Here is a 16,130-nt window from a genome sequence, read left to right on the forward strand (position 1 = left end):
TGCATTAGGCAGAGTGTTGCCAGCAGGCCGAGGGAGCTGATTCTCCCCTTCTACTGAGCCCTGGTGAGTCAGCATCTGGAGTGCTGTGTCCAGTTCTGGGCTCCCCAGTACAAGAGAGACATGGAGCTACTGGAGAGAGTCTAGCAGAGGGCTGCAAAGATGATTAGGGGACTGGAGCATCTCTTGTATGAAGAAAGTCTGAGAGAGCTGGGACTGTTCAGCCTGGAGAAGAGAAGACTGAGAGGTGATATTATCAATGTGTGTAAGTATCTGAAAGGAGGCTGTAGAGAGGATGGGGCCAGACTCTCTTCGTTGATGCCCAGCAATAGGATGAGAGGCAAGGGGCACAAACTGAAACACAGGAAACTCCATCTGAACATGAGAAAAATCTTTACTGTGAGGGTGATTGATCACTGGAACAGGTTGCCCAGAGAGGTTCTGGAGTCTCCATCCTTGGAGATATTCAAAAGCCATCTGGATATAATCCTTGGAAATGTGCTCTAGGTGACCCTGCTTGAGCAGGGGGGTTGGACTAGATGGTCTGCAGAGGTCCCTTCCAACTTCAACCATTCTGTGATTCTGTGATGAAGACTCCACAGCCTCTCTGGGCAACCTCTTCCAATGTTCAACCACCCTTTCAGTACATTTTTTTTTCCTTTTATCTGGTCAGAATTTTCCATGTTCCAACTTATGTCTGTTGCCTCTTCTCTTTTCACAGTGCACCGCTGAGTCAGGCCCCGTATTCTCTGTACCCTGCCACTAGGAAGTTATAGACAATGGCAAGATCTCCCCTTGGCCTGCTCAGCTCAAGGCTGAACAGACCCAGCTCTTGCCTCACACACCATGTAGTCCAGTCCCCTGGCCAGCTTGGTGGCCTCTGTTGGAATCATTCCAATACATCACTGTCTTTCTTATTCTAGAAAGCCCAAAACTGGACACTGTACTCAAATGTAGTCTTAGAAGGGCTGAATAGAGGGGAATAACCACTTCCCTCAACCTGCTGGATCTTGTTCTTGCTGTCCAATATGCATTTAGCCTGCTTTGCTGCAAGGGCACACTGCTGACTTGTATTTTTTGTGCACCAGGACTCTCAGGTCCTTGAGTACAATTTTATTTGCCCTGCTGGTCAGGTGAGGAATTCTTTCCCAGGTGCAGGACTCTGCATTTGTCTTGGTTGAAATCCCGAAAGTTCCCATTGGCCATTCCTCTAGTCCCTCTGAATAGCAATCTCTCCACCCAGTTTGGTACCACCCATGAACTTGTTGACCATGTCTCTGCTTCAAGGAAGAGCACCCCTGGTAGATATCTGCCATGCTTGTTATTAAAGGTACTGAGTGAAGGAGATGTCTCAGCTCTCCAGGCCATTACTCCTGTGCCTGCGATTCTCTCACTAGCTGATTATTCCTTATTTCAGTAGCCTGCACTCCTCTCTGTAGAACTGTTCCCTATTTTTAAAGCCACTTCTGCAGTACCAGAATTACCATCTGAATTCTAATCTTTTCTGCCAGTTTCTCTCAGATTTGTATCATCTGTAATAAGCGTTCTTTGTATTCCACCACCCAGACAATAATGAAAATTTTGGACAGAAATAAGTCCAGGACAGATTCCTTCCAGAATACCTTCAATACACCTTTGCATTTTCTTTGGATCCATTATTTCTACACTCCAATTAAAGCCGCCTAATCTATTTTTCACCCATGCTGCATTTCCAGCAAAAATATTCTTCCTCATGAGACTGTCACAGCAGAGTGCCCAAAGCTTTACTAAGCTCAAGGTAAAAGCTATCCATTTCTTCTCCCCTATCCACAAAGCCTAGTATGTTTCTGTGGAATGATATTTGATTTGAAAATATTTGTTTTTGACAGATATCTCTTGAGTGTTACTTATCCTTTTAGTTATCTTCCAGATGCTTTGAAATAATTTGTTCCAGAATTTTCCAAGAGCAAAAGCTTTACTGATGGGCCTGTCATTCTTAGATTCCTCTTGTTCTGAGCACTGGTACTGCATTTACCCCATTTCCATTCATTCTTCATGACTTCTCAAATATAAATACTAATGACTCTGAAATTGCTTCATCAGTTATTTAGATATTTTGGATGGAGGGCATTTCTAAACCTGTTCTTTATTCAGTGCTCTAAAGTTGGTTATGATTTAATATTGTATGCATCAACAGTATTCTCTACTCAGGGAATATTAAGGATTATACTTTTTTTTTCCCCTTAAATCAGATTAATACCTTTAAATTTGTCCAAATTTTTTAATCAATGAAAGTTAGAACCAGAACCCTTACAGTAATTCAAGACTATTTCCACTGAAGACAATGAAGTTATACTGATCTTAAGACGAACTGGACTGTTAGACTTCATTTCAATTTTGCAAGCTGACTTTTGCCATAAATGAAAAAACTTTTTAATGTAGAGCAGCAAAGAGTTATTTTATTACAGCACCTTAATTACCTCCATTCAAAACTGAGCAATGCATGAAAAGCATAGATGAGTTACATTTTCTCAAAAATGAAAGTACATTTTATAACAAAAACAAATTGTCCAATTTTTAGACCTTTTCCACACTGTCTAGATAAATTGGTCTCTAAACACTTAGCAAATGTCTGAGAGAAAATAGAAAACATGTTATTTTCCAAACGCAGAACAGAATTGGATTAGTGTTTCTAGGCAGTCATTTCATATGGTTTTGAAGTGAAAACTACTCTGCCACAAATAAAGTTCATAAGCAGGAAACATGAAGTATTTCTAAAGTATAATTTGCATGCCATTTTAATTTCTTTTTTAAAACAATGGGGTTTAAATAATTTTTAAGGGAATATTTATACTTAATTTTCGTTTACTTTTAGCATTGTAGTTAGAAATTAGATGTCACAAATAATAATGAAGATCATTAGATCACTGTCCACAGCCAGGAAAAAAGACCATTGTTGCCAAGGAATTTCATATCTGCATAATATAAGTCAAGCAAAGCAGTATCTTTGGATCTCTACAAAACCAAGTCTCAAGCAGTTTAAAATAAAAAAAAAGGTCAGAGAAAAAAATACAAAGTCTATCATATCAGCCTGTACACTATCAACATTCCCAGTCCGGTCCTGGAAATCTCTCGCTTGGTCTGCTCACAAGATTCAAGAGTCTGGTGCAACTTCCTGTGAATTCTTGAACTGGAAGTGACATCTACATAGACCAGCAACATCTCCCTTCAAATTTAGTTCTAGAAGAAAGGATCAGAAAATAGGATGATGAACCAGTCAACCTCTTTGACATAAAGGAAAAAGTCACGGTCTTTTCCACAGTTATATCATAGATTTGGTGTCCCTTTAACCATGTTCTGAACAGCCTGAATCAGATTATGGGATTTGGTTAAGCATTTATACTCCCCATAAGGAGATATTTGGATGTAAAAACACCATTCAGACACATAGAAAATTCTGCAGGTGCAATACCTAACTACATGCAATAGAATATGTCCAAAAATACAAAAACATGCATAGACATTTTAGAAGCCAAACAGTCATGTTAGAACATACTCTGTGGACTCCATAGGGTACCTATAAGCTTTTATATATTTCTATGGAGTCCCAGCGGAGTTATATTGGGTTATAAATTCACAAAGGCTGTGTGCTTATGACCCATGTAGCTTCTTTGAGGTACAGTTCACTTTCATATTCAGACACCTAAATGTAGATGTCTACAATGCATCTATATGTAAAGTATCTAGGCCTCCATTATGAACAGTACAGATTTAGTCGAAACAGTCAGCAGAGTCTGGAGAGCTATTGGGGTTCAGCCTAAAAAAGACACGCACATTTGGTCAGCTGAACAGCTCTCAGCTTCACTAACTGTATTGAATAGTCCTACATTGACTATATGGGATCTTATACACATAGCTCACACAGAGATACCTGCACTGCAGAAACCTACATTCAGGAGTCTGAACCTGGAACTGAACCCCACTTTTTGTCCTCTCTAGTAAATTTTTTCAGACAAGAATCCAACCCCAGCCAAACTCCAGTCCTACACTCAAAAATATTAAAGCATGGAAGTCAGCCTACATTGAAGCAACAGATTAGAAAAGGAATCACCGCACTTAATTTTAGACTTAAACTGTTTAGGTGTCAACAGATGAGCTGTTCACTCTAGGTCCTCTTGGTAGTTAGTGGAGGGACATAAGCAATCTTACAACACTATTCACTTGACCTACTTTAGACATTTACTTTAGGATGAGATGAACTGTGCCTTGGAAATGTTTATTTATTTTCATTAACTGTAAGAGAATTTAGGGTATCTAGCTGAAATCTGGACACCTATATCAGCAGTCTGTCAATCATAAATGTGAAATGGAAGAGCCATGCTGTAAACTTTTCCTATCTTCTATGAGAAGCAGTGAAACTTGGAAAGCAAGGCCACATAAAACTCCTATGTCTCTATTTTAAAGCCAACAAATGAGTTAAATATAGCTTCATTGTCTGATTCACAGCGGAAACTAACTAACTAACCTGCAGCTCTCTGAGGACCTAACCTAGGAGATAAAGCGGGATCAAGTTGTTACTCTCGTACTAGTGCTTAAGCATAGATCAAGGCGAGCAGAACTATGAAACAAAAAAGCGAGAAATGTCTCTGCCATGTTGGATAAGACGTGGTTAGACATGCTTTGTGCCCTTGACCAGAGCTTTCAACCATAGCCCTTCAGTTCAGTAGCCAAATGCTTTGAAGCTAAAACCTTCATTTTAAAGTATTGCAGCATAAATCTGCCTAGGGAAAGGCAATACTATCCCAGATAAGATAAAAGCTTCAAAAAAGGAAGAAAAGCACAGAGAACTCCCAGTCAACAAATCTTACTCAGGCAATTCAACACTCTGGAGTTGCAGAGGAGGCTTGTAGAGGCTTACTTCACAGTGCCCTGTGTATGAGCTGTCACTTTGCCTGCTGTCAGCTCTAAACCTAGCATATCTGAGTGTGCCAGTCCTAAAAAAAAAAAAAAAAAGTGCAAACAGAGAGCAACATTACTCCCAAGTCTAACAGCTACCTTATATTAGAAAATTACAGAGGGAAAAAAAAATGTCTCCTTGAAAGCCCCCACCCAGATGGAAAAGCAAAAGCATCAGGCAGGCACAGTCTCATCAGGGGAGGCTGGGACAATATCATATGGAGATCTGCTCAGGTACTTGTTTGGAAGTGGAAATGCTGCCGGACTCTGCTTTCTGCTGTGCCTGCTTTGCAATGGGCATAGTCATTGATAGGGATCAGAGAGGAACTTAGCAGCATCCTGGCTGGCCAAGGCTCAGATGTGGTTTATAGAGAAGCCTGGAAGCAATTGTTGCAACACGCTGAAAATTATCCCAACAGGCTGTCACCAGCTGGGTATTGCCAGCATATACCCCATTCCTGTTACTTTGTCTTCTCCAACTTTGACATGCACCTTATGCTAGAGTACTACAGGAAGGAATATAGTTATATTTATATTTATATTTATAAGCAGCATCAGGTTTGTGGCCGGTGTTTTTGTGGACATGGAAAATGGAGGAAGCATGGCAGAAAACCTGCCAACAATTCAACACATATATGGTGGACAGTGGTTGCACTAAATGCAGATCAAATGTTCTTCATTAGGAAGGTCCAACAAAAAATCTGGATTCACAGTACACAAGTGATCCGATTCTGTTTTGCCATGCACCCTGTGTTGGTCACAGAATGATGGAGGTCTGACAAACTGTTTTATACAATATCTTGTGAGAGACAGGAGTGGAAGTTTGTGGGCTGGGGGCATACATTTGGGAATGCAATATGAAAATTTGTGAATAAGTGTTATTTTTCGACCCACTACTTGGGCCTCCCTTTGAACTGTTGAGAGTTGTGTGATTTCTGATTTTTAATGTAAGGGCTAGATTCCTGGAACCTGAAACAGTGTCAGTGGCTGCAGTCTATTAAAAAAAATTAACATATGAAAAATAGAGAAAAAGAACTACCCTTGATAAATGACTCTAGGATCTCAAATAAAGATATAGTCCTTACGTATTTTCTCTTCTTTCATTGCTCTTTGGTCTACATTTTGCTTTTCTTAACAAAAACCAGGAAATTTATTCTGAAAGATTGCTAGGTCATCTTCTTAGGAATATTTTTTCTTCTCAGCAAATACCATTATATTTACTAAGTTACAGGCTTGAGTTTTGTTCTTGACTCATCCAGTCTTTAACTGTGACCTGAGTATTTTCTCTACTCTGGAATGAAAATAAATGATTCTAATTTTGCAAGAACAGCAAAGCAGTCACAAATGGTTAAGAGACAACATCCCTGTTAATATATTTCAGTCTAAAATTTGGAATATATTACATAACTATATTCACATATATTTGTAACAGCGTATTTCTTTGGTCTGAAGTGCTAAGTTAATGATGAATTTCCCAGCTTCCTATTTCAAACAGAAATTCAGCTCCTTTCTATTTTCTATAAGCAAACAATTCAGACACATGATCCCTTGTGTATTTCCATTCTGATCTGTCTTTAATTATGTCTGTGAACAGACATAGTGTCAGTGAACACACATTAGTGTCAGAAAAATGTATTTCAAAGTGACCACACTCTGAAGGCAAAAAAATAGTGTTACTCATTAATGTCACAGGGCTGTCCACTCATTTTTAGCTGATTAAAGTAGAAAGATGATTGGCTAATACAGAATTTTTTTATTATTACTATCTTGAAATAATAATCTTGGGTACATCACCTTTTGTCAGTATAAATCGTTGGGACTTATATAAGGTTTCTCTTGAGTCTAATTATGCACAAAAAAATCCTTGCCATGGCTTTCTGAAAAATCTTGTTCAATCTCCTGGAGCACTTTTTTTTTTTTTTTTTCTTCTCCTACAGTATTTATCACCTTCATTGATATGCAATAGTATTTCTCAGGAGTGCCCTATCGTTACTTTTTGGTCCACTGACACTCTACAGAGAATTTAAAGAGATACTGCACAGAGCAGATAGATAGATAAAATTCTATGTTGATAAATGCAAAATGATATACATGGAGAAAAAGTAATCCTAAATTGCATATACAGTGATGTGTTCTGAACTACTATCACTAAGGAAAAAGATCCCTGTGCTATAATGGTTAATCCTAAGAAAATGATCAGTAACTGTCAAAGAAACAAGCAAAATGCTAGAAATTATTAGGAAAGGAATAGAAAACAAAACAGAGAATATAATTATGCCACCCTTTAATTCCACAGTGCTTCTGTATCTTGATTGCTGTATGCTGTTCTAGTTCTCCCATTTCAAAAAAAAAAAAAGAATATAGTAGCCTTGGAAAATGCATGAAGAAAGGCAATAAATGTGATCAAAGCTAAGAAAAGACTTGAATATAAGCAATTACTAAATAAACTGGGCCTCTTGAACCTGGAAGAGAAATTACTAAGGAGGATACAATAAAAGTCTGTAAACACATGAAAGATATGAGAAAAGGTGAATGAAGTGTGATTGTTTAGCATCTCTCATAACATAAGCTTTAAGAGCATCAAATTTAATGATCAGGTAGCTGATTCAAAACAAAGGAGGAATGTTTTCACACAATATGTAATTAATACGTGGAATTTGTTGCCATGTATTGCTCTGGATTCCAAAGTTTATCTTTGGTCACAAAATAGTTAAAGAAATTCATGGAAGAAAGATAAATTCAGTAATAGTAAATGCGAAGGTAACATGTCCAGATAGATACAGAATTCCTTATGCTTGCAGATCTGGGAATATACCAGGAAGAATTCCCACATAATCTCCATATTAATATATTTTCACCTAGGTATCTGCTTTTGGCCACTTTTGGAGAAAGCAGTCCCCCTCAGGAGTCTCCTCACTGTTGGAGAGTGGAGACCTCAGCTGAGTGGAAAAATACAGAGGAAAACTAGCTTTAAAAAGAAGTAGTGTCCATTTCAATGACTTTTTGAAAATAGGTGAGGTTGTTTCCTTTCTCACCTATTTAGGCATTTAGCTCCCTTTCCAGCAGCATGCGATGCTGAACCAGTGGACGACAAGTGACAACGAAAATGTCGGAGTGAATAAACTGAAAAATTTCTTGAATTTCTTTCTGATCTTGTGATTTCAGTAGTTACATGTAACAGTGATAAGATGAACAATAAAGGTCTGGGTCTCATAGAAGACAATGACAATTAATTCATGAAAGTCCTATGCCCTGTGTTACCCAGGACATCCAACAGTGGCTTCTGACTTCAAAATGTATGAAGTTCATATCCTTTTTTATTTTTATAAATGAAATTGATGTGGTTGCTTTGCCCCACACTCTGTCTCACAATGGAGCTAATTACAGCTTCTACAATCCTTACTGACCGAATTTTTAATGGCCTGCAGTCCATCTATACTGTCTCCGTTATTGATAGCCTGCAGGGAAACCTGGTTATAAGGACAAGGGTAGGTACTGGCTCCTGTCAGAGCTCTTTGTAGGATGCAGGCCCTGCAACAAACCATCCTTTCTTGCATACCCAGATCTCAACTGCTCAGTTCAACACTTGGAGTCCACGACTGAATTAACATGTGCCCAGTGCAGATGACTGGCGAAGCTACGTCCCTGAAGTTAAACAAGAAGCAAATCAATTTGACAGTGTATATGCACCTAGTCCACTCTTATTCCTGCCCAGGCTAATAACAATGCCGCCATAGTTTTAAAAGAAGTAGACCATCAGATTACTGGTGATGGTTTGACATTTGGTAAACAGAATAGTGACGTACTGAACACTAGCTCATTGGTTCAGAAGTGATGTTGATAAATAATGATAGAAAAAGACCACATATATGTTATTTTTTAAACCAATATGCTAACCACAGTGAATTGGTTGTACCAGTCCAGTTCCATAGGCAGGAACATTCATGGCCCATAAGTCAACATCGCAAAGCATTCTCCTTCACCAGTCTCAGCAGACAAGCCAAAAATTAAGCAGTTTAATTCAGCCATCTCCCACCTCCAGATCAGGCATAGTAAGAAATACATGTTCAATAAAACCCTGCTGATCACAGCTGTTACACCTTACTCTTAGTTTAGGAAAATTGTTCTTTTCCATTACAGTCAAGGCAGTGCTTTCCAAAAATATTAAATATCTTTTAAAATAGCCCACACCTAGTGTTTTAAGGAGAACACAGTCATAACACAAATGATGTACTGTTTACCTCATAAAATTACTTTTAGTCCTTTGCATATATAGGTGTTTCACCTGCATTTAATTGTTATCTCTAGACCAATGCAAACTAGATCTGATGAAACTTATCCGTTTAGCTGATAATTCCCAATTACATACTAATATTTTAACATATAGATCTGTAGAAGTAAAGGCCAGAAGGGATCTGTTAGATCATCTAAACTGACTCTGCATACCACTGGTTTCAGCTGGCCCTTTCCATAACTAAATGAAGATATCGAAAGGTGACAAATCCCCCACTTCCTTCAGTAGAACACCAGTCCATTCCTTGGTTCATCAGCTGACTATTAAGTCACACCTTATTTAGAACATGAATTTGTTTGGCTTCACCTGCAGTTACGAGTTCTTGCTATGTCTTTCTTCACTAGTTTGTGAAGTCCTTCATGCCAGTCTATTTTCTCCTGTTCTGGGTATTTATGCATTATAATCACATCATTCTTTCACCCTCCCTTTTAAAAAGCTAAATAAGCTAATTTTCTCAAGTGTTCCACTAATGTATATTATTCCTGTCTCTGCAACTACTTGACGCCTTTTTTTGAACTCTCTAGAATTATCCCACACCTTTTTTGAAGATAGGTGCACTAAAACTGTATCACTATTCTAATTAAAATCTTAACAGGTGCACCTATATTCTGCATTACAGAAAAGAGGGCCAAGGAGTGAGCTTGAACACCAGTCATGCACTCTGACTGTTAACTTATTCTCTAGCTCTGCTTTGAACTGATCCAACCGGCCCTATCCAGGACAAATCTGATGTAGTGAAGGCCAGCCCTGAGCAGCATGGATGTGAGCTAATCAGTCCTCCTTGACCCTGGGCACAGATATCATCGCTGGCCCTCTCTTATACATTAGCTCAGACACAGGAATTAATGCCATTGACAGAAGTAAAAATACCTAATTCATAACATCCCGGGATTATTGGCTTTTCTCTCCACAGCTTCATAATGGGAGCTCAAACCCAGTTTTTTTATTTATTATGATGACTAGAAGACCTTTTCAAAAGGTTACTTTTGAAACCTTTCCAAAGTGCAGTCCACAGATTTTAGCTAAACTCTGCATTTGTCATTTTGAAAGGACTACATTTGTATCTGGCTGTACTGAAATACATATTGCTGGTGAGGACACTGATAAAAGAGTTCAAATTTGCCTGGTGAATTTCTATGTCCTGAGCACTATTTTCTACTCTGGTAGTTTGCATCATTCTGCAAAGTTTGTCTTTGGAATTTCTATATTTCCTTTCAAATTACTGATGGAAATGTTGAAAACATTGGTCCTATTATTAATGTCAACGGAAAGTAATTGAAAATACTTTCTTTCAGTGATGTTTCCCCACTGAAAATGGCTTTCTTAAACCTTAGAATCCACATAAGGTGTATTTTGCTGATATTGGATTATGATACTTATTTAATCAGTATGTCAGAAATACTAAATTAATGGCACATTAAGTGCACAGGGAGCTGTACTTATCATGGGATTTGGGGTTCTGTGAGGACCATGTTCATACAACCTAGGCTTTCCAGAGCTAAACTTGAAGGCCCTCAGTCTTGTACTAGGTCTTGCCCTACAAGCCTTAGCAGTTCTGCCCTTTTGTCAAAACAGGATATACACAGTTAAAGGTATGCCTAGATTAGGAGCAATTCACTCCCACTGGTATTTTTTTATCATGCTGACAAGCACTTACAAAACAGTTCTTCCACTAACGTAACTTCTGGCCCTTTCAGGTAAAATAAGCTAGTTCAACAAAAGCTGTGTTTTGCCAGTAAAATTGTTTGCAAAATGGAAGCTTCTGCTGTCAGTTAAAGATCACCCTCCTGACTGACAATCATTATGTTGGCAGATGCTTTTATAATGGGCACAGAATAAATCACTGACACTGTGAAATGCCTTGACAACCTTAAACAGCCCTGGCCTACATGTCTGTACCACTGTTGAAAGGGGACTTCGGCTTTTAAGTCATTTAAACATTTTCAAAATTTTTACCTAGTATCTCATGACTGAGTAAATAAAAAATGAGAACGTTATAACACTTGCATTTAATAATGTGTCAGAATATTCCAATTGATTTTTTTGGATTGATTTTCAGCCTCAGCTCAACAGGCACTCCTACTTGGGTTAAAGAGCCAGGATTTCACCTACCTACTGCCCTGTAGCACTCAACGTTGAGTCAGCTGGCGATTTACAGCAGCACAAAATGTAAGTAAAAAGGTACTCACTACACTACCTGTGTACACCCACCTTAACCACCATAAATAATCATATCAAGTGGTAAGTCATAAAGACTCAGCTCCTGAGTATTATGTACTTTCTTTCTGAATAGCAGAAAAAACATGTTGACTCTTGAGTCCTCCTAAACCTAGGAAATCTTCTGATCGTTCTTATTACTCCAACACTCTCTGGAGCTAAGCCTTGTCATTTCCACAGTATGCTGTTATTTAACATAACAGAGAGATTATTGACTGCTTTTCCCTCAAGGATGTTCTTCTAACCTCTGCTTTTATTACCATTTGTTCGTATCATTTAATGGGCCTAGCCTGCATTACACATACAGGAATAGACCTTGAAGACAATACTTGCTTTATTGATTCTACAGAAGTGAAGGAGAAAAGAACGTGACTTATCACATCAGCTCAACGGATGATATAAATACTAGATCACGTCAAGTCAACACATCCTGTATAGTACTGAAAAAAGCTACTGGGAGACATTAAAGGATACATGTCTTGTTAGTGTATAGTGCTATGTATATATTCTACAGCCTTACCACTTTATTATGTGATCAAACAAAATGTCACACGCAAAGCAGAGACAAGCTACTTTGGTATTTGGCCAAAAGGCCTCCAAGGAGTCCACAGCTGCTGCAGAAAGTTGTGTTAGCAATTCAGGGGATGGCATTTTTCTCTGAGCAAATATCCAAGTGTGATAAAAGGGGTGGCTGCTTGCAAATTCTATCTTCAGCGTGTAAAGTAAAATTTGGTTTGTGGGAACTTGTTCAAAGCAAAAGGCTTATCTTAGCACCAACTTTGGTAATTATTTTCTGCTTATGTAAATTTCCGTGACTTTTCAAGCATGTATGATGTTTCGCATCACTTCTGATCAAACTGCTGATGTGCAATAGGACTAAATAAATTAAAATCATGGAATAACGTGAATGGTAATGCTTTTTGGTGAGACAAATTCAAGCAATATTTTGCTGACGCACAGTGGAATCACTTCACACTAGTCATAACATAAATGCATGTCTGGTTATCATCTGCAAAAGTTTCAGTTGTATGGAGGAAAAATGAACCAATAGGCAGTGTAAACCAATTTTGTATTGCAAAGTTTGTGACTGATTTGAGTTATTTTTCTAAATAACATTTTATTTGGTCAAAATACATGGTTTCGATCATCTAAAATTTGGAGGGGGGGATTCACTGAAAAATGTCAGCAGTCTTTTCTTTTTGTGTTGTATTTTTAAAGATACTGATGTGATAGTTCCAGCCTTTAACCCACTTACCCAGTGACCAAAGTACTCATCTACTGTGTGCAAGACAAAGGGTCAAGACCTTCCCTTACATTGTAGGGTTTGAGCCCACTGTACAGATAAATGTTGCTAAATGTTGCTCTAGTTGCTGCTCTTTAGGACATTCTGCAGAAAACTGTTTACATTTCAGCAAAAAAGATAGAAAAATTCTTTTGCTTCCACTCAGACTGATCCTTTGGTTACATAACTAAAAATCAATTACTCACTAATCACTATTCTTGACAGCCATTTATCCAAATAAAAGACCTCCTGTTATCCTGCTATTTACACCAATTCATTCAAAAGATTGCCATATCTCAGTTCTAAGATCTTCAGCTTTGCATCTATTTGTGGAGGCAATTTGGATGAAATATTGGTTATTCTTTAATGCTTCATTGCTAATTGCTATAGATTCACTTCCCATAATGAACTCAGATGAATACAGATGAATATAATCCCAACCTTTTAATGACTTTTTTTAGCTCTACCTTTTTTCTACAGATTCTAAACAATGAGACTGATCTGATACAGTGCTTCCTGTGGTCAGTGAATGTAAATGACAGCTTGCTAAGACACTTTGTGATGGAAGCTGCATTTGAATTATGATTATTTTTTGTATTAGTTTATTCACTGACATTTTAACAAAAAATGAACGAAAAGCTGAGAGATGAAATTGACTTAATTCCTTGTTATTTGTCAACTACTTTTTGGAATAAATCAGATTTTTCTCATTATATTATATATTAAATTTCTTTATGGCTATTAAATGAAAAAAGCAGTCTGATTAAAAGCAACTTTGCAAAACAAAATTCATGTTAAGCAAGACAATGATGATGGTGAGTATATTTCACTTCACATTACTTTTGGTTCTGCTAAAGACAAAAATAGCTGGGAGTTTGATGATATGTTTTAAGATCAGTGCTATCACAAAGAATCCTCTAACCAACTTTGATTATATGGTGGCTGAGCAGACTATTGGTAATAGGTTTAATGGTTTCTTTTCACAATCTCATGTAACTACTTCATTTGTACAGGGCATATTTCCAGACTCAAGCGATTTATATAAAGACCTTTCTTCCTTGTTCTAGCTTGTTTACTTTCATTTAATTAGAGTTTCTTTTTCCTCAAATTGTGTTTTGCCGTCTTTAGGGTGCTTCTCATTTTTATTAATACTCAATAAAATTTCAGTCTTTTTATTCAGTTTCTTCTTACAGATATTGCTTTTGACATCATATCACTGAATATATTGAATGTTCTATGTTTCCTGTTTTTTTAATAATGTACTTTCTTTCTAGTACTAAAATTCTTCTTACCAGTATTCCATAAAATTCAACTCTCTTCCATTTCTCTCTGTATTATCTCAGCACCAGTTGTTATTGTAGGGGACAGCCTTGTGTAGCATTGCCACACAGATGACACACTAATTTGTTGTTCTTTTTATGACTTGTTGACAAATCTTTTTTTCCATCTTATCATAGATGAATGCAAATTGGTTGGCCTTTGTGCTCTGAAAACAAAATCATCACAGGTTAGTAGTCCATTTGCCCTGAAAAATTGGTTGTTTTTTAACTTTTCCTTATTAAAAAAAAGGCATTTCAAGTTCAAATGTTCATATAAAACTGAAAGATTCAATTCCTCTCATTTCTTAATCAGGATACTGGGCACACATGAATTGTTTCATCATTTCACTGCCATGTCTTATCTCACATGATTTGATTTTGATGATTTTGATTCTTTCCTACACTAGGATGTCGCATTGGCTTGGCTGATTCTTTTATCTTGCATACTGATTAGTAAGTAAGTGCCTTCTAGTTTGTCTTTCTAATGCCATTATTCAAAGAAAGCAGCCATTTCCAAATGCAGCCAAATGAGTTGACTAGGAAATTTCAATACTATATCATTAAACCACTGTTACAAAAATATCTACCTACCTATGCTTAAAGTCGCTCTACTGAACTTCAGAGATTCAAAACTGTAAGTCTTTGATCAAGGCATATTCGGGAAACATGCTTGTGGCCTCACTGAGAGTGCTACAAGACTAGCGCTTCCAGGATTTGAGCCCTGCTTCCATTTTGGCTGTTTTTTGGTGACCGTTGCTGCTTTGATTAAAAGCAGAACTCCTCTTGGAGAGGCACCCAGTCCACAGCAGAGATGATACTGTGTACTGACTTACATCATACTCCCAATAACATTAATTAAGGGGTAAAAATCGGCAGATAATTTGATTCTGTGTACAACCATTCTACCTTAGGAATCTCTCAACAACTGGTACACAGCAGAAAAGAAAGTATTGGATTTTCAGTTGGTATCTTCTGTTCTTGAGGTCAAATATTACCCTCTTTTCTCTCTGATATAATCTATTTCAGTATCTTCTGTTCTATTCTAGAACAAGGTCACAACTGCATTGAAAATACCACTAATGCAAGCTTTGGAATAAAAGCTTTTTATATAAACATCACCCCAGCACACCTGCACCATGCACACTTTGTGATGCGATTCCTGTTACTCAGCACAGGGAATCTGCCCATGGGTTACCATTACCCTTCAGTGGCACAATTAAAAAGAGGAAGGATGTGACCCACTGGTGGGCTGTCAGTCCTCCTCACAACACTCCCCAGGCTCTGTGTAAATCAGATCGTGTTTGTGTCCAGCAGCCCACAGAAAGCAGAAGAGTGAGAATTTATGCCCAGGGATTCAGCCTCTGAATGATGGTCCTCTCTTTTTTGCCTCTAGACTGTGAGGCCAAAGCACACCGGCATGTGCTGTGTGGTCTCCCTCTGCCATGTCTCTTGAATTTGTTATAGGGCCAAGACCTCTTCCCTTGGAGGGAAGCTGTGCTGAATGCTCACAGACACAAAATCCTTGTGTGGGAGGCAGAGAGGTCATTTCAAAATGGAGGCAAGAGGGAACTTTGAAGTTAAGGCCTTTCTGCAGTGCAAAAAGTCAGGAGACAAGATACATGTCAAAATGCCACCCATTTCATTTCCTAGCATGACCAACACAACCTTGCTATTATCTAATACCAAGCTCCCGCACTCACGGCACTCACAGAGCTCCTGCATAAAAATTAGTACAGCCTTGACACCTTGTGGCTGTCTACAAGCCACTTGACAGAGGATACATTGTGCCAGTGTGGTTCAAATAATTTGAGGCAGGGTGTACAGTGAATGGAGAACAGGGCTGAGATTGCCTAGGCACTGAGGAAACATCCCTATAAAAGAAAGGTTATGTCAAAAAAAGTCCTGTCATCCATGTTCTTTTGAGGAGAGCATCCCTATGGCAACAACATTTGGCCTTAACCAACATAGAGCCACCTCAATTTCCCTCAAAACTGGATGTGTATTAATATAGTTCTTGGAGCTCAGAACGGTCTTTGAGAAGCTCTAGAAGTACAAAGCATTCAGTTTTTCAAATATATTTGCACCA

The 16,130-nt window shown here is 38.1% G+C and overlaps 1 long non-coding RNA gene across 1 annotated transcript in view; it reads right to left on the reverse strand.

The window, feature by feature from the left end:
* Positions 1-2,237: 2,237 nt before the first annotated feature.
* Positions 2,238-16,130, reverse strand: part of LOC112989985 (uncharacterized) — a 46,717-nt gene continuing 32,824 nt past the window's right edge. Inside the window, exon 3 of the long non-coding RNA XR_003260967.2 lies at positions 2,238-3,216. This is a non-coding gene — a long non-coding RNA (uncharacterized LOC112989985). The remainder of the gene's footprint in view (positions 3,217-16,130) is intronic.

The sequence above is a fragment of the Dromaius novaehollandiae genome, chromosome 1 (assembly GCF_036370855.1).
Source record: "Dromaius novaehollandiae isolate bDroNov1 chromosome 1, bDroNov1.hap1, whole genome shotgun sequence".
In the NCBI taxonomy this organism is placed as follows: domain Eukaryota; kingdom Metazoa; phylum Chordata; class Aves; order Casuariiformes; family Dromaiidae; genus Dromaius; species Dromaius novaehollandiae.